The following is an 18,827-nucleotide window of genomic DNA, read 5'->3' as shown; positions in this document are numbered from 1 at the left end:
TCTCCGTTTCTGTCAGTTGTCTTTTGGTTTTGTTGACTGCTATGCAAAAGATTTTATCTTGAAGAAGTCCCAATAGTTCATTTTTGCCCTTGCTTCTCTTACCTTTGGTGATGTTTCTAGGAAGAAGTTGCTGTGGCTGAGGTCAAAGAGGTTGCTGCCTGTGTTCAAAATCCAAGGAATTTGATGGATTCCAGTTTCACACTGAGGTCTTTCATCCATTTTGAGTCTATTTTTATATGTGTTGTAAGGAAAAGGTCCAGTTTCATTCTTCTGCATGTGGATGTCCAATTTTCCCAACACCATTTGTTGAAGAGACTGTCTTTTTTTCCATTGGATTTCATTCTTGCTTTGTTGAATAGTAGTCGACAATAGAGTTGAGGGTCCATTTCTGGGCTCTCTATTCTGTTCCATTGATCTATGTGTCTGTTTTTGTGCCAGTACCATACTTTCTTGATGATGACAACTTTGTAATAGAGCTTGAAGTCTGGAATTGTGATGCCACCAACTTTGGTTTTCTTTTTCAATATTCTTCTGGCTATTCAAGGTTTTTCTAGTTCCATATAAATTTTAGGATTATTTTTTCCATTTCTTTGAAAAAAAATTGATGGCGTTTTTGATAGGGATTACATTAAATGTGTAGATTGCATTAGGTAGCATAGACATTTTCACAATATTTGTTCTTCCAAACCATGAGCATGGAACATTTTTCCATTTCTTTGTATCTTCCTCAATTTCCTTCATGGGTACTTTATAGTTTTCTGAGTACAGATTCTTTGCCTCTTTGGTTAGGTTTATTCCCAGTATGTTATGGTTTTGGGTGCAATTGTAAATGAGATTGACTCCTTAATTTCTCTTTCTTCTGTCTTGTTGTTGGTATATAGAAATGCAACTGATTTCTGTGCACTAATTTTATATCCTGACACTTTACTGAATTCACGGATGAGTTCTAGCAGTTTTGGATGGAGTCTTTTGTGTTTTCCACATATAGTATCATATCATCTTCAGAGTGAGAGTTTTACTTCTTCTTTGCCAATTTGGATGCCTTTTATTTCTTTTCGTTTTCTGATTGCTGAGGCTAGGATTTCTAGTACCATGTTGAATAGCAGTGGTGATAGTGGACAGCCCTACAGTGTTCCTAACCTTAGGTGAAAAGCTCTCAGTTTTTCCCCATTGAGAATGATAGTCACTGTGGGTTTTTCATAGATGTCTTTGATGATATTGAGGTATATACCCTTTATCCCTACACTGTGAAGAGTTTTGATCAAGAAAGGATGCTGTACTTTGTCAAATGCTTTTTTTTTTTTTTTTTAAATCACAAGTAGACGGAGAGGCAGGCAGAGAGAGAGGGGGAAGAAGGCTCCCTGCTGAGCAGAGAGCCCGATGCGGGACTCGATCCCAGGATCCCAAGATCATGACCCGAGCCGAAGGCAGCGGCTTAACCCACTGAGCCACCCAGGCGCCCCTGTCAAATGCTTTTTTCAGCATCTATTGAGAGTACCATAGGGTTATTCTTTGTTTTATTAATGTATTGTATCACATTGATTGATTTGCAGATGTTGAACCAACCTTGCAGCCCAGAAATAAATCCCACTTGGTTGTGGTGAACAGTCCTTTTAATGTACTGTTGGATCCTCTTGGCTGGTATTTTGGTGAGAATTTTTGTATCTTTGTTCATCAAGGAAATTGATCTGTAATTCTCCTTTTGCTGGGGTCTTTGGTTTTGGGATTAATGTAATGTTGGTCTCATAAAATGAGTTTGGAAGTTTTCCTTCCATTTATATATTTTGGAACAGTTTCAGGAGAATAGGTATTAATTCTTCTTTAAATTTTTGGTAGAATTTCCCTGGGAAGCCGTCTGGCCTTGGGCTCTTGTTATGGGGAGATGTTTGATGACTTCTTCAATCTCCTTACTGGTTATGGGTCTGTTCAGGTTTTCTATTTCTTCCTGGTTCAGTTTTTATAGTTTATGTGTCTCTAGGAATGCATCCATTTCTTCCAAATTGTCAAATTTGCTAGCCTAGAGTTGCTCATAATATGCTCTTATAATTGTTTGTATTTCTTTGGTGTTGGTTGTGATCTCTCCTTTTTACTCATGATTTTATTAATTTGGGTCCTTTCTCTTTTCTTTTGATAAATCTGGCAAGGGGTTTATCAGTCTTATTAATTCTGTCAAAGACCCACCTCCTAATTTTGTGTATTTGTTCTATTATTCTTTTGGTTCCTATTTCATTGATTTCTGCTCTGATATTTATTATTTCTCTTCTCTTGCTGGGTTTAGGCTTTCTTTGTTATTCTTTCTCCAACTACTTTAGGTGTAGGGTCAGGTGGTATATTTGAGACCTTTCTTGTTTCTTGAGAAAGGCTTGTATTGTTACATACTTTCCTCTCAGGACAGCCTTTACTGTGTCCCAAAGATTTTGAGCAATTGTGTTTTCATTTTCATGAATTTTTTCAATTCTTCTTTAATTTCCTGGTTGACCCATTCATTTCTTTAGTAGGGGGCTCTTTAGACTCTGTGTATTTGAGTCCTTTCCAACTTTCCTCTGTGGTTGAGTTCTAGTTTCAAAGCATTGTGGTCTGAAAATATGCAAATGACCCCAATTTTTTGGTACCAGTTGAGACCTGATTTGTGACCCAGGATGTGATCTGTTCTGGAGAATGTTCCACGTGCACTAGAGAAGAATGTGTATTCTTTTGCTTTAGGATGTTCTGAATATATTTGTGATGACCATCTAGTCCAGTGTGTCATTTAAAGCCTGTATTTCCTTGTTGATCTTTTGCTTGGATGATCTGTCCATTTCAGTGAGGGTGATGTTAGAGTCCCCTACTATTATTGTACTATTGTCAATATATTTCTTTGATTTTGTTATTAATTGGTTTATATAATAGGTTGTTACCATGATAGGGGCATAGGCACTTAAAATTGTTAGATCTTCTTGTTAGACAGACTTTTTAAGTATGATATAGTGCCCTTCCTCCTCTCTTATTATAGTATTTGGCTTAAAATCTAATTTATCTGATAAAAGTATCACCACTCAAACTTTCTTTTGATGTACATTAGCTGGTAAATAGTTTTCCACCCCCTCACTTTAAATCTGGAGATGTCTTTGGGTCTAAAATGAGTTTATTGCAGACCGCATATTGATGGGTCTTGTGTTTTTTTTTTAATCCATTCTGATACCCTGTATCTTTTGATTGGGGCATTTGTCCATTTACATGCAGGGTAACTATTGAAAGGTATGAATTTAGTACTCTTGTATTGCCTGTAAGATGGCTGTTACTGGATATTGTCTCTGTTCCTTTCTGGTCTGTTTCTTCTAGGCTCTCTCTTTGCTTAGAAGACCCTTTTAGTATTTCCTATAGGTATGGTTTGGTGTTTTCAAATTCTTTTAGTTTTGTTTGTCATGGAAGCTTTTTATCTCTCCTTGTGTTTTCAGTGACAGCCTAGCTGGATATAGTATTCTTGGCCGCATATTATTCTTGTTTAGTGCTCTATTTCATGCCAATCCCTTCTGGCCTGCCAAGTCTGTGGATAGGTCTGCTGTCAATCTAATAGTTCTACTGTTGTATGTTACCTTTTGTCCTGAGATGCTTTCAGGATTTTCTCTTTGTCACTGAGATTTAAGATTTATTATTAATGATGGGGTGTGGATCTATTTTTATTGATTTTGGGGAGTGTTCTCTGTGCCTCCTGGATATTGATGCTTGTTTCCTTCACCAAATTAAGGAAATTCTATGCTATAATTTTCTCCAATATACCTTCTGTCCTCTATCTCTTCTTCTTCTGGGATCCCAATTATTTTAATATTGTTTCATTTTATGGTCTCACTTATCTCTCGAATTCTCACCTCATGGTCCAGTAGTTCTTTGTCTCTCTTTTTCTCAGCTTCTTTATTCTCCATTGTTTGGTCTTCTATGTTACTAATTCTCTCTTCTGCCTCATTTATCCTAGCAGTAAGTGCCTCCATTTTTTATTGCACCTCATTAATAGCTTTTTTTAAAATTTCAACTTGGTTAGATTTTCATTCTTTTATTTCTCCAGAAAGGATTCTCTAGTATCTTCCATGCTTTTTTCGAGCCCAGCTAGCACCTTGATAATCGTCATTCTGAACTCTAGTTCTGACATATTACTAATATCCATCAGTACTTTGCTATCAGTACAGCCTCTTGTTGTTGTTGTTGTTGTTGTTCTTCTTCTTTTTTTTTTTGAAGTGAGTTTTTTTGCCTTGTCATTTTATCCAGATAAGAATAGATGAGTGAGAGAACAAAATACTAACAGGGTAACAATGACCCCAGAGAAATATACACTAATCAAATCAGAAGAGACCCAAAACAGGTGAGAAGAAAGGAGGAAAAAAAAAAAAGAAAAAAATATGTATATTAGACTAATGAACAGAACAGAACCACACATTTGACTTTGGGTGTATTTTGGTCTGTTATAAGAAACTGCCTCCCAAAATTTTAAAGAAATACACACACACACACACACACACACACACACACACACAAATAAGGGTAAACATGATGAAGGGATGGAATATGGCCGTAAAGATGAAAATTAAAAAAGATTCTAGAAAAAGAATTGATAGTATAAGAAGTTGGCTGAAAAAGAAAAGAGAAAAGAATGTGATAAGGCTGGAGACTAGAAGAAAGCCATATGCTTATTTAAGGTATATTTTGATCTATTAAAAGAGGAAACAAAAAATATGTTCAAAAACAATGAAGGGATAGAATATGACTGTAACAGTGAAAAAAATATTTTTGAAAAAGGTATTGATAAGATAAAAGAGTTAAAAATGTTAAACTAGGAAAGAGGAAAAATTTAAAAAATAGAATAAGGGGCGCCTGGGTGGCTTAGTGGGTTAAGCCGCTGCCTTCGGCTCGGGTCATGATCCCAGGGTCCTGGGATCGAGCCCCGCATCGGGCTCTGTGCTCAGCAGGGAGCCTGCTTCCTCTCCTCTCTCTGCCTGCCTCTCTGCCTGCTTGTCATCTCTCTCTGTCAAATAAATAAATTAAAAAATCTTTATAAAATAAAAAATAAAAAAAATAGAATAAGAAAAAAAAATTTAAAAAATTTAATTTTGAAAGACTAAAGAATTATGGGGAAAAAGCCATGAATTCTATCTGCTATAGTCCCATAGCTCTGAAGTTTTGCAGTTCTCATTGATCAGTGAACTTGGTTTTGGCTGAATGTTCTTGCTGATCTTCTGGGGCCTGTTGTGGTTATTCTCAAATGTCCTTGCTTGAGGTGGAGTTCCATCACCCTTGCTAGGGGCCAATCTAAGTAATCTGCTTGGTTTTGCTCTCTTTTGTTCCCTGAATACTTTCCATACAGCTTTGGAGGATGAGAATGAAAATGGTAGCCTCCCAATCTCTGGCCCCAGAGATGCTGAGAGCTCAGCACCCCACTCCTCAGTGCACCCTCAGAGAAAATCAATCAATCACTCCTGTCTCCCTGGTCTCTGGCTACACTCCACGCTCACCCAGCCTGTGACTGAGCACTTCTATCTCTGCCGCAAGGCCCCATTTGTAGTCTCCAAACCCAGCAGATTCTGCAGTGTGTTCCTGTGCTGCTCTTCCCAGAGAAGGAAGGAGGGGGTCTACCCAAATTTGCCATTTGTGGGTCCCTGCTCAAAGAGAAGTGGCCCAACTGTGCCTCATATCATGGTTTAAGGTAACCCTGACCTGAGAGCCCACTCCTTTGCTCCATCTCTGCAGCCAGCTTTCCTGCTCTGATACCTGGGAGCTCTGCTGCACTCAGGCACCCCTGGTCTTTCTGTGACCCCACGGGTCCTGAGATCACACTGTACACATGAGGGCTCCACCCCCTGTTTAGCCTCTGGAGCATTATCAATCAGTGGAGTAGACTTCGAAAAGTTGTGATTTTGTGCTCTACTGCTCTACTGCTAGCCAGGGGCTGGTCCCTCCACTGGCAGTCTATCTTCCCGTATATTGCCTTGGATTCACTTTTCCGCACATCCTACCTTCCAGAAAGTGGTCACTTTTCTGTTCCTAGAATTACTGCTCTTATTCTCTTTGATCTCCTGTTGAGTTTGTAGGTGTTCAGAATGATTTGATAACTCTCTAGCTAAACTCCTGGGACCCAACAATATTTAGGTCTCCTACTTCTCCACCATCTTGCTCCCCACAGCATGGGCATTTTCAAAGCAAGTTTACCTATAACGATTTTGTCTTCAAAACTCTATGAGTACTTACTAAGTATCTTCATTTTCCTGCTCAGAAATTTAAGGTAGAGAGTCCTGAGCCCAAGTGCAGACAGGTAGGCTTAAAAAATGAACCCCGTCAGTTGTAGTCCATCATCCATTTTAACCACTACATACTACTGCCTCAAAATGATATATTGAGCCTCAGCTAATTGGAATGGATTCATAAAACTTTTAAACTATTGATAGACAGGTTAGTGCCTCTTTAAAACCAATTATTTAAAAATACAATTAAAGAAAGTGGTAATTTGTCTACATTATGAAACATTTTTAAAGGGAAAGATTCTCTTGAATCATCTAAAATGTGATTTTATTTATAGAAAATTAATGCTTGAAATCAGAAAGCTAAGTCTACCTTCATACCTGTGTGGGACATAGAGATAGCATTTATTAGAGGGTATCAATGAACTATGATCAATAGAGGAAAGAATGAAAAGCTGTATCATTGGATATCTCATCTTCCTTTTTATTATGCTCAGAATAGAAGTAAGTTTGGTATACTTAAGTGCAAAAAGGATAATTTGTAATGATTGGATATTTTTTCATTTTCATTTATAAATTATTCACCTGGTTTTTATGGTTAAAACTTGTGTTTAAAAATTGTGTTTTGAGGACATTAGTTAATCTTTCATATTAATTCATGTAGTTATTAATATTTATGTAATACTCTGAGGGTATTTTTATATATTTTTGGCACACATATCCCTGAAAAATTAGAGAAAAAGTAGCTTGAGAAAACATTCTAGAAATGATTTAAAATATAGAATTCTTAGAGATAATAATTTACTGAGTAAACTTTTGCTTTCCAAACACAAATATCAGTAAACGACGTATTAATCATCATCCTCATAAGGTACTGTCAAAGCAAAAATTGCACCAAAGTTTGACAAGGATATTTAGGTCTCCTACTTTATTCAAAGCTATTACAAATAAGTTAGGAAAGCCAGTGCTCAGTCCAAGCTCATCTAGAGTTCTTGGGAACTGATGTAAGGTGAGGTTTCAGAGGCTATCTGTGTTGGCTAACTGGCTTCTGAATTAGAGAATCTTTTGTATTTTGAGGAAGAGGGTCTATACAAATCACTGATTTAAAGGTTGTTATCTTTTCACCGATTTTTGTGGAGAGGAAAGATTCTTATGGGGTCAGGGGGAATGAGAAACTGTCTTAGACAAGGTGTGAATGGAGAGATAGAGTTGACTATTTAAGCATATTTGGTTATATATATATATATATATAATAATTATATATATAATATATATAATTAATAATAATTATATATATAATTATTAATATATAAATATTAATAATAATTATATATATATAATTCCATAAGAAAATGCAAAGTTTAAACTAGCATATATTCTTCTGCATTCCTCTTATATACTCAATAAGAAAGAAATGTTTGCATTGTACTCTAGAGTGCTATAAGAATGATTTTCTTTAGGGAAGACAGAGAATGTAGAAGTTGAATATAGATTATTGGCACTTGTGTGAACTTTTTTTGATATGGATGTTTCGACTCTCCTTTTTCTATTCACCTAATAGAAATGGCTGATATGCATAAAGTCTTAAAAATATTTGAATTATTTAATGCATTACAATGGAGATTGTATTTTTAAAAATCCTACCTTGCTAGGAAGCCTTCCTATTTTGTTAAAATGATCTCGGTGGAGCCTCTGTTTGGACAATGGTTTTTATAGATTATATTTAACAGCATATCTATAGTTTTATAGATTAGATTTAACAGAATATATGTGCCAAAGAACTTCTTGGCTTCAACACTATACTGAAGGTTCTAGGCAAACAATTAGGGGGAAAAGTATGAGAAGAAAAAGCAACAAGATAGAAAAGGAAAAAGAAATTATTTCTATTCACTGACAGCATTATCTTGAATATGGAAATCCTAAGGAATCTATACCCCCAATACTATCAGAAATAATAAGTGAGTTAAATAAATTTACAAGATATAAAATCAATATAAAAATTAATTGTATTTCTATATGGTGGCAACAAGCAATAACAATGTGAAATTAAGAAAACAATTTTATTTACAAAAACATCAAAAAGAATGAGACAAAAACCCGCTAAAGATTCCACTATAAAAGGGAACTGCAGACCAATATCCCTGATGAACATAGAAAAATTTGCAATAAAATACTAGCAAATAGAATCCAGTAATACATTTTAAAAATTATTCAACATAATCAAGTGGGATTTATTCCTGGGTTGCAAGTGTGTTTTAATATTTATAAATCAATTCTTTTAATAGATGCATAAAAAGCCTTTGAGAAAGTACAACACCCATTCATGATAAAAACCCTAAACAAAGTAGGTGTTGTTTTGTTTGTTTGTTTTGAGGGGGCCCTGGATAACCAAGTAGGCTTAAAGGGAACATACCTGAACATTAATAAAAGACATCTGTGAAACACCCACAGCTAATACCATCCTCAATGGGGAAAATTGGAGAGCTTTTCCTCTATAGTTAGAAACAAGACAGGGATGTCCATACTCACCACTGTTATTTAACATAGTAGTGGAAGTCCTCGCTTCACCAGTTGGACAATCAGTCAATACATACATACATAAATGGCATCGAAATTGGTAAAGAAGTAAAACTTTCACTATTTTGCAGATGATATGATCCTCTGTATAGAAAACCCAAAAGATCCCACCAAAAAATTGTTAGAACTCATACATGAGTTCAGTCACAGGATACAAAGTCAACATAGAGTGTACAGTTCTATGTGTGCATTTCTACATACCAATGATGAAATAGCAGAAGGAGAATTAAGGAATTGATCCCATTTACAAATATACCAAAAATGATTAGATGCCTAGGAATAAACCTAACCAAAGAGATGGAAGACCTGTATTCTGAAAACTATAGATCACTGGTGAAAGAAATTGAAGATGACACTAAAGAATTGAGAAGACATTCCATGTTCATAGGTTGGAAGAACAAATATTGTTAAAATATCTATAGTACCCAAAGCATTCTACATATTTAAGGCAATCCCTATCAAAATACCAATAGCATTTTTTCATAGAGCCAGAACAATCCCAAAATTTGTGTGGAACCATAAAAGACCCTAAATAGCCAAAGCAAACCTGAAAAAGAAAAGCAAAGGTGGAGGCATATAATTCTAGATTTCAAGTTTTAGTAAAAAGCTGTAGTGATCAAAACAGTATGGTACTGGTGCAAACATAGACATATAGATCAAGAGAACAGAATAGAAAACCCAGAAATGACCCACAGTTACATGGTCAATTAATATTTAAGAAAGCAGGAAAGAATACCCAGTGGGAAAAAGACAGTCTCTTCAACAAATTGTATTGTGAAGACTGGATAGTAACATGCAGAAGAATGAAACTAGACCACTTTCTTACACCATAAATGAAAATAAATTCAAAATAGATTAAAGACCTAAATATGAAAACTGAAACCATAAATATCCTAGAGGAGAATACTGGCAGTAACTTCTTTGACATTGGCCCTAGCAACTTCTTTCCAGATATGTCTCCAGGCAATGGAAACAAAAGCAAAAATAAACTATTGGGACTACAACAAAATAAAAAGTTTCCGTACAACAAAGGAAGCAATCAACAAACTTTAAGGCAACCTACAGAATGCGAGATCTTTGCAATTGAGAGATCTGATAAAGGGTTAGTATCCAAAACATACAAAGAACTTATAAAATTAACACCCCAAAAATGAATAATCCAATTTAAAAATGGGCAGAAGGTATGGATAGACATTTCTCCAGAAATGAACTGTCTTAGTGGATATGAACAAGTGTTAATAATTAACTCATAAAACATAAGGAAATGGAGTAGCTCAATCCATTTAACATTTGTTTAGATCAGTCCATGTGAAAAGTGCTGATCCAGTAAATTTAAGAGGAGAAAAAGGCACCGCTGCTATTTCCAAGGAAATACTACTTAATATGGGGAGACAGAACACAGACACATGAATAAGATGAAAATATGACCGTATTTGACAAGTGCCAAGTATACAATGACACTCTGACAGTTAAGAAAGGAAATAGATTACTAGGAATAGAGGTAGCTTTACAAAATCTTGAGAATGAGGTGGTTTGAGCAAAACCTTGAAAGACAGTACTGCTCCTTTATGAATACCAAAACTAAGGCTCACAGGGTTAAATGACTCACCTTAAACTCTGTAGTAAATGATAGATCTGTATTTAGTACAAAGTGAAGTTTGCAAACTGAGTCTAACATAATCCTCTCTGACTTCCTGCTGACTGGACTTTTTGGCCAGTAGTTTATCAATACATGCTCATGCACAATAAACAACATTTAGACACTGGCTGTTAAAATACCCCATTTGATCTGAAAGGGGAGATAGTCCTACCAGGAGCGTATGCTAAAAGCAGAGGAACCCATTAGAGTGGAAGACACAATCCTAGCTAAAATCATGGTTCCTTACCAAACACTGAGAAAAAACTTCGGCATAGTACTGAAGTCCCTGTTTCAGTAGAGGGAGATGAAGAGGATGTTTCTTTTGAGAACTCTGTCTCTACTTCCCAAAGGTAACTGCAATTCTAAAGTGCCATCAGCATCTCCTAACACACTACAAAGGAGCTGTGGGTAAGGGCTGTCTATGGGATTGTTGGTAGGAGCAAATCTCAGCCTTGTCAGTCATTTGGAAATGTACACTGAGAGACCACAGCACATGGCAGAGGGTGTGCTGAGTAAATATTAAATTTTACTGAGCATCATAAAAAAACGACTAAAAGAGACATAGCAGGTTTCCTGATGGAAATGAGATCTTGTAAAGATCCAAGTTACCCCTCCCCCCACAAATAATTTATGATTTAAAGTCAATGCAAATAAAATGCCTTTAAAAAAAATTTGGCAAAAAAAAAAAATTTGGCAATGAATTCTTAAAATTTCTATGAAAGAAAAAGAAAGAGCAAAAATAACCCCAAGCATTTAGAGAAAGGAAAATTAGAGACTCTTATCTATCAGATATTAAAATACATATTAACATCACAACAATGAAATCAGTGTAATACTGCTCCCAAAATGAGACTAGCCCATAGGATATTGTTTGAATGAAAACGTACATTACAAAGCAGTGTGTGTGTGTGTGTACAGCATAGAGGCAGATTTTAAAAGCTGATAACTATGTGTTATTTCTGATAACCTCTGAGTGGTCAAGCTTCAAGTGGTTTTTTTTTTCTTTATACTTTTCTGTAATTTGTGAAGTATTACAATAGACATGTTATTATAAAATATACATTTATTTTTATTAAATTATAGAGAAATAATTTAAAATATTAAAGGAAAATACCAGCAATTATATGTGTAATTTTACAGTAGGAGTTTTTCCAGGCATGACTCTATTATTCAAATAAGTTAAAATATAGTAGATACGACTACAGCTTAAATAAAAAATAAAGTTTATTACAAACCAAATTTGAAAGGTAAATGACAAATTAGAAAATATTTTGAACATATGTAACAAAGGGTTAATATTAACATCCAAAGAGTATATTTATATATTTTAAAGTTGGAAACACCAATAAAAAACAGGCAAAAAACATGTATGGGAATTTCAAAAAAAGAAGAAATAGAAATGGCCAACGAAGATCTAAAAGATATGTTTAACTTCATTCGAGTTGAAACATGCAAATTATAACCATAATGAAACATTATTTTTTTAACTATAGCATCCATTTTAACTCAACGGTGTGAAGATAAATGATATGAAAGGAAATGGATGCTCCCCTACTTCTATGGGGTTAATTAAAAAAAATTCTGCATCCTCGTTTGGCAATATCAAAAGTTTAAAAAAAATGTGCTTATCCTTTAATCAAATCATCCCACTTTTAACATTATATCCAAAATATGTTATTAGTGAGCAAAGATGTAGATACAAATATGTGCACCATGGTGTTATATTACAATATAGAAACAAGCTCAGGCACAACTACATGGGGTTAGCTGATATTGTACTCATCCACGTGAAGAGTATTATGCAGTAAACAGAAATGATGCTATAAATCAGAGGTATTTATTTTAGCTTCTTTAGACGTCCCTGGATGGCTTCAAAGAGTTTGCTAGTTCCATGACCATGTATTTCCAGTTTGTGTGTATGTAGAAATGTGTGTGCATTTGGGGAGTTGTAGGATCACAGGGTTGATAAGCTTTTTAGAAAGTGTTTTCAAACATTTCTGTGCCCTTAGTGTAAGGAGCATTGGAGGTAGTTTACATCATTTATTGTCAATGAAAAGCAGTAGTTGATTGTTATGTCACAGTTCTGTATGTGACATGTTTATACATATATGCTCATTTATACATCAAATGTTGATTGTTGGCTTATGATTTTTCATTTTGCCTATCTATGTTGTCTAATTTATCCATAAAATGCTACATTACTTCACAAATATGAATAGTATCATAAAAAAACACTGTTACAAAAATCACAAAAGAGCTTTGGTCTGCAAGATGAGTAAGTGAATTGTTTTACAATGGAGATAAGTTCCTTCCCCCCAAATATTTGCTTGCCTATTGCATTAATAAAATAAAGTTTAAAAAGTTGCATTTGGCACTTCATACAGACTTGACTAGAATTTGGTGAGATTAGAGAGGCTGATAAGTGTCCTGTTTTCAATCATCTTTTGCCCGTCTCCATTTATAACTGAAATTCCATTAGAATGATATTTTGGTTAATGAGTTATTTCAAAACTCCCTTATTAAAATGCATATTACTATGGAGGAAAGCAAGGGCTTCCACTGTAACATTTACATGAATCAGAGCCTCTCTGCTAAGGCTTTAAGATGAACTTGAACACACACTACTATGAATAGGACCACCAACCTGTTGAAGGTCCTTTTAGTCACATGATCCAAAGTTTCAGAAGACCCATTAAATTTCTAAAATTCTATTTATATTTTCTGAGGATTTTGATATTAAATTTTTTAAAGGTTTTATTTACTTATTTTAGAGAGACAGAGAGAGTGCAGGAGAGGGTGGGAAGAGGAGTAGAGGGAGAGGGAAAGGAACAGGCAGACTCCACTCTGAGTGCAGAGCTCATCTTGGGGTTCCATCCCACATCATGACCTGAGCCCAAACCAAGAGCTGAATGCTTAACTGACTAAGCCATGCAGGTGCCCCAATATTAATGCTTTCTAAAAATCAAAACAACATATATATTCTTGATTATAAATAACAAACCTCAGACAAATTGCTCCATGAAAAAGAGCTGTATCATTTTATATGTTAAGCCCCATGTTGATATCCACAATTTATAGACTCTGAACTTATATTAAGATTTATTGCCTTTATACACCCAGTTTTTCCAAATGCTTTTTTTTTTTTTTGAAGATTTTATTTACTAGAAAGTGACAGAGAGGGCGTGAGCAAGGGGAAGGGAAGATGTAGAGGGAGAAGCAGACTGTCCACAAAGCAGGGAGCCCTACGTGGCACTCAATACAGGACCATGGGATCATGAGCTGAGCCAAAGGCAGACTTTTAGCTAAATGAACCACTCAGGCGCCCCTCCAAATGCTTTTTTAAAAAAAACTTATGTTATCAACTGAAATGTACATTAATTTTGCTTAATTAGTTAAGCCCCTAGTAACCTACGAGAAGAAAAATCTATTGTTATGATGTTCTGGTTGTTAGAAGAAATTTTCACTTTTTCTATTTAGTTAGCAAAACTAGAATTTATTTAAAGTTGAGTCTTGATTTTCTTCTCACCTTCCCCTTTTTTTTATTTGTTATTTTGGGTTTTAAAATAGAGAATCACCTGGCAATATTTTTCTTCATATTTTTCTTCATGATCTAGTAGGAAGGCCAAACTTGGAAAAGGTCTGCACTGAGTTCTGCAATAAAACAAACAAAAACATTTTCAGAAATTATGTATTTTATGTTCTCAAACTTTTAAAATGTAGTTAAAATTCTTAAGGATAAACTTCTATGGTTTCCAGATTATTTTTGCTTTTTTTTTTTTTTTTTTTTTTTAAAATCACCACACCCAGTGCTCCATGCAATTCGTGCCCTTTATAATACCCACCACCTAGTACCCCAAACTCCCACCCCCCACCCCTTCAAAATCCTCAGATTGTTTTTCAGAGTCCATAGTCTCTCATGGTTCACCTCCCCTTCCAATTTCCCCCAACTCCCTTCTCCTCTCTAACTCCCCATGTCCTCCATGCTATTTGTTATGCTCCACAAATAAGTGAAACCATTTGATAATTGACTCTCTCTGCTTGACTTATTTCACTCAGCATAATAATCTCTTCCAGTCCCGTCCATGCTGCTACAAAAGTTGGGTATTTGTCCTTTCTTTTTTTTTTTTTTTTTTTTTTTATCCCCAGGGGTACAGGTCTGTGAATCACCAGGTTTACACACTTCACAGCACTCACCAAAGCACATACCCTCCCCAATGTCCATAATCCCACCCCCTTCTCCCAAACCCCCTCCCCCCAGCAGCCCTCAGTTTGTTTTGTGAGATTAAGAGTCACTTATGGTTTGTCTCCCTCCCAATCCCATCTTGTTTCATTGATTCTTCTCCTACCCACTTAAGCCTCCATGTTGCATCACCACTTCCTCATATCAGGGAGATCATATGATAGTTGTCTTTCTCTGCTTGACTTATTTCGCTAAGCATGATACGCTCTAGTTCCATCCATGTTGTCGCAAATGGCAAGATTTCATTTCTTTTGATGGCTGCATAGTATTCCATTGTGTATATATACCACATCTTCTTGATCCATTCATCTGTGGATGGACATCTAGGTTCTTTCCATAGTTTGGCTATTGTGGACATTGCTGCTATAAACATTCGGGTGCATGTGCCCCTTTGGATCACTACATTTGTATCTTTAGGGTAAATACCCAATAGTGCAATTGCTGGGTCATAGGGCAGTTCTATTTTCAACATTCTGAGGAACCTCCATGCTGTTTTCCAGAGTGGCTGCACCAGCTTGCATTCCCACCAACAGTGTAGGAGGGTTCCCCTTTCTCCACATCCTCGCCAGCATCTGTCATTTCCTGACTTGTTGATTTTAGCCATTCTGACTGGTGTGAGGTGATATCGCATTGTGGTTTTGATTTGTATTTCCCTGATGCCGAGTGATATGGAGCACTTTTTCATGTGTCTGTTGGCCATCTGGATGTCTTCTTTGCAGAAATGTCTGTTCATGTCCTCTGCCCATTTCTTGATTGGATTATTTGTTCTTTGGGTGTTGAGTTTGCTAAGTTCTTTATAGATTCTGGACACTAGTCCTTTATCTGATATGTCGTTTGCAAATATCTTCTCCCATTCTGTCAGTTGTCTTTTGATTTTGTTAACTGTTTCCTTTGCTGTGCAAAAGCTTTTGATCTTGATGAAATCCCAATAGTTCATTTTTTCCCTTGCTTCCCTTGCCTTTTGCGTTGTTCCTAGGAAGATGTTGCTGCGGCAGAGGTCGAAGAGGTTGCTGCCTGTGTTCTCCTCAAGGATTTTGATGGATTCCTTTCGCACATTGAGGTCCTTCATCCATTTTGAGTCTATTTTTGTGTGTGGTGTAAGGAAATGGTCCAATTTCATTTTTCTGCATGTGGCTGTCCAATTTTCCCAGCACCATTTATTGAAGAGGCTGTCTTTTTTCCATTGGACATTCTTTCCTGCTTTGTCGAAGATGAGTTGACCATAGATTTGAGGGTCTATTTCTGGGCTCTCTATTCTATTCCATTGATCTATGTGTCTGTTTTTGTGCCAGTACCATGCTGTCTTGATGATGACAGCTTTGTAATAGAGCTTGAAGTCCGGAATTGTGATGCCACCAACGTTGGCTTTTTTTTTCAATATCCCTTTGGCTATTCGAGGTCTTTTCTGGTTCCATATAAATTTTAGCATTATTTGTTCCATTTCTTTGAAAAAGATGGATGGTACTTTGATAGGAATTGCATTAAATGTGTAGATTGCTTTAGGTAGCATAGACATTTTCACAATATTTATTCTTCCAATCCAGGAGCATGGAACATTTTTCCATTTCTTTGTGTCTTCCTCAATTTCTTTCATGAGTACTTTATAGTTTTCTGAGTATAGATTCTGTGTCTCTTTGGTTAGGTTTATTCCTAGGTATCTTATGGTTTTGGATGCAATTGTAAATGGGATTGACTCCTTAATATCTCTTTCTTCTGTCTTGCTGTTGGTGTAGAGAAATGCAACTGATTTCTGTGCATTGATTTTATATCCTGACACTTTACTGAATTCCTGTATAAGTTCTAGCAGTTTTGGAGTGGAGTCTTTTGGGTTTTCCACATATAGTATCATATCATCTGCGAAGAGTGATAATTTGACTTCTTCTTTGCCAATTTGGATGCCTTTAATTTCCTTTTGTTGTCTGATTGCTGAGGCTAGGACCTCTAGTACTATGTTGAATAGCAGTGGTGATAATGGACATGCCTGCCGTGTTCCTGACCTTAGTGGAAAAGCTTTCAGTTTTTCTCCATTGAGAATGATATTTGCGGTGGGTTTTTCATAGATGGCTTTGATGATATTGAGGTATGTGCCCTCTATCCCTACACTTTGAAGAGTTTTGATCAGGAAGGGATGCTGTACTTTGTCAAATGCTTTTTCAGCATCTATTGAAAGTATCATATGGTTCTTGTTCTTTCTTTTATTGATGTGTTGTATCACATTGACTGATTTGCGGATGTTGAACCAACCTTGCAGCCCTGGAATAAATCCCACTTGGTCGTGGTGAATAATCTTTTTAATGTACTGTTGAATCCTATTGGCTAGTATTTTGTTGAGTATTTTCGCATCTGTGTTCATCAAGGATATCGGTCTATAGCTCTCTTTTTTGGTGGGATCCTTGTCTGGTTTTGGGATCAAGGTGATGCTGGCCTCATAAAATGAGTTTGGAAGTTTTCCTTCCATTTCTATTTTTTGGAACAGTTTCAGGAGAATAGGAATTAGTTCTTCTTTAAATGTTTGGTAGAATTCCCCTGGGAAGCCATCTGGCCCTGGGCTTTTGTTTGTTTGGAGATTTTTAATGACTGTTTCAATCTCCTTACTGGTTATGGGTCTGTTCAGGCTTTCTATTTCTTCCTGGTTCAGTTGTGGTAGTTTATATGTTTCTAGGAATGCATCCATTTCTTCCAGATTGTCAAATTTATTGCCGTAGAGTTGCTCATAGTATGTTCTGATAACTGTTTGTATTTCTTTGGTGTTAGTTGTGATCTCTCCTCTTTCATTCATGATTTTATTTATTTGGGTCCTTTCTCTTTTCTTTTTGATAAGTCGGGCCAGGGGTTTATCAATTTTATTAATTCTTTCATAGAACCAGCTCCTACTTTCGTTGATTTTTTCTATTGTTTTTTTGGTTTCTATTTCATTGATTTCTGCTCTGATCTTTATGATTTCTCTTCTCCTGCTGGGCTTAGGGTTTCTTTCTTGTTCTTTCTCCAGCTCCTTTAGGTGTAGGGTTAGGTTGTGTACCTGAGACCTTTCTTGTTTCTTGAGAAAGGCTTGTACCGCTATATATTTTCCTCTCAGGACTGCCTTTGTTGTGTCCCACAGATTTTGAACCGTTGTATTTTCATTATCATTTGTTTCCATGATTTTTTTCAATTCTTCTTTAATTTCCCGGTTGACCCATTCATTCTTTAGAAGGATACTGTTTAGTCTCCATGTATTTGGGTTCTTTCCAAACTTCCTTTTGTGGTTGAGTTCTAGCTTTAGAGCATTGTGGTCTGAAAATATGCAGGGAATGATCCCAATCTTTTGATACCGGTTGAGTCCTGATTTAGGACCGAGGATGTGATCTATTCTAGAGAATGTTCCATGTGCACTAGAGAAGAATGTGTATTCTGTTGCTTTGGGATGAAATGTTCTGAATATATCTGTGATGTCCATCTGGTCCAGTGTGTCGTTTAAGGCCTTTATTTCCTTGCTGATCTTTTGCTTGGATGACCTGTCTATTTCAGTGAGGGGAGTGTTAAAGCCCCCTACTATTATTGTATTGTTGTTGATGTGTTTCTTTGATTTTGTTATTAATTGGTTTATATAGTTGGCTGCTCCCACGTTGGGGGCATAGATATTTAAAATTGTTAAATCTTCTTGTTGGACAGACCCTTTGAGTATGATATAGTGTCCTTCCTCATCTCTTATTATAGTTTTTGGCTTAAAATCTAATTGATCTGATATAAGGATTGCCACTCCTGCTTTCTTCTGATGTCCATTAGCATGGTAAATTCTTTTCCACCCCCTCACTTTAAATCTGGAGGTGTCTTCGGGCTTAAAATGAGTTTCTTGGAGGCAACATATAGATGGGTTTTGTTTTTTTATCCATTCTGATACCCTGTGTCTTTTGACAGGGGCATTTAGCCCATTAACATTCAGGGTAACTATTGAGAGATATGAATTTAGTGCCATTGTATTGCCTGTAAGGTGACTGTTATTGTATATGGTCTCTGTTCCTTTCTGATCTACCACTTGTAGGCTCTCTCTTTGCTTAGAGGACCCCTTTCAATATTTCCTGTAGAGCTGGTTTGGTGTTTGCAAATTCTTTCAGTTGTTGTTTGTCCTGGAAGCTTTTAATCTCTCCTTCTATTTTCAATGATAGCCTAGCTGGATATAGTATTC

This window comes from Mustela nivalis (assembly GCF_964662115.1).
Source record: "Mustela nivalis genome assembly, chromosome: 12".
NCBI classification, from domain to species: Eukaryota; Metazoa; Chordata; class Mammalia; order Carnivora; family Mustelidae; genus Mustela; species Mustela nivalis.
The sequence above is the reverse complement of the archived record's forward strand: the minus strand, read 5'-3'. Positions refer to the sequence as shown.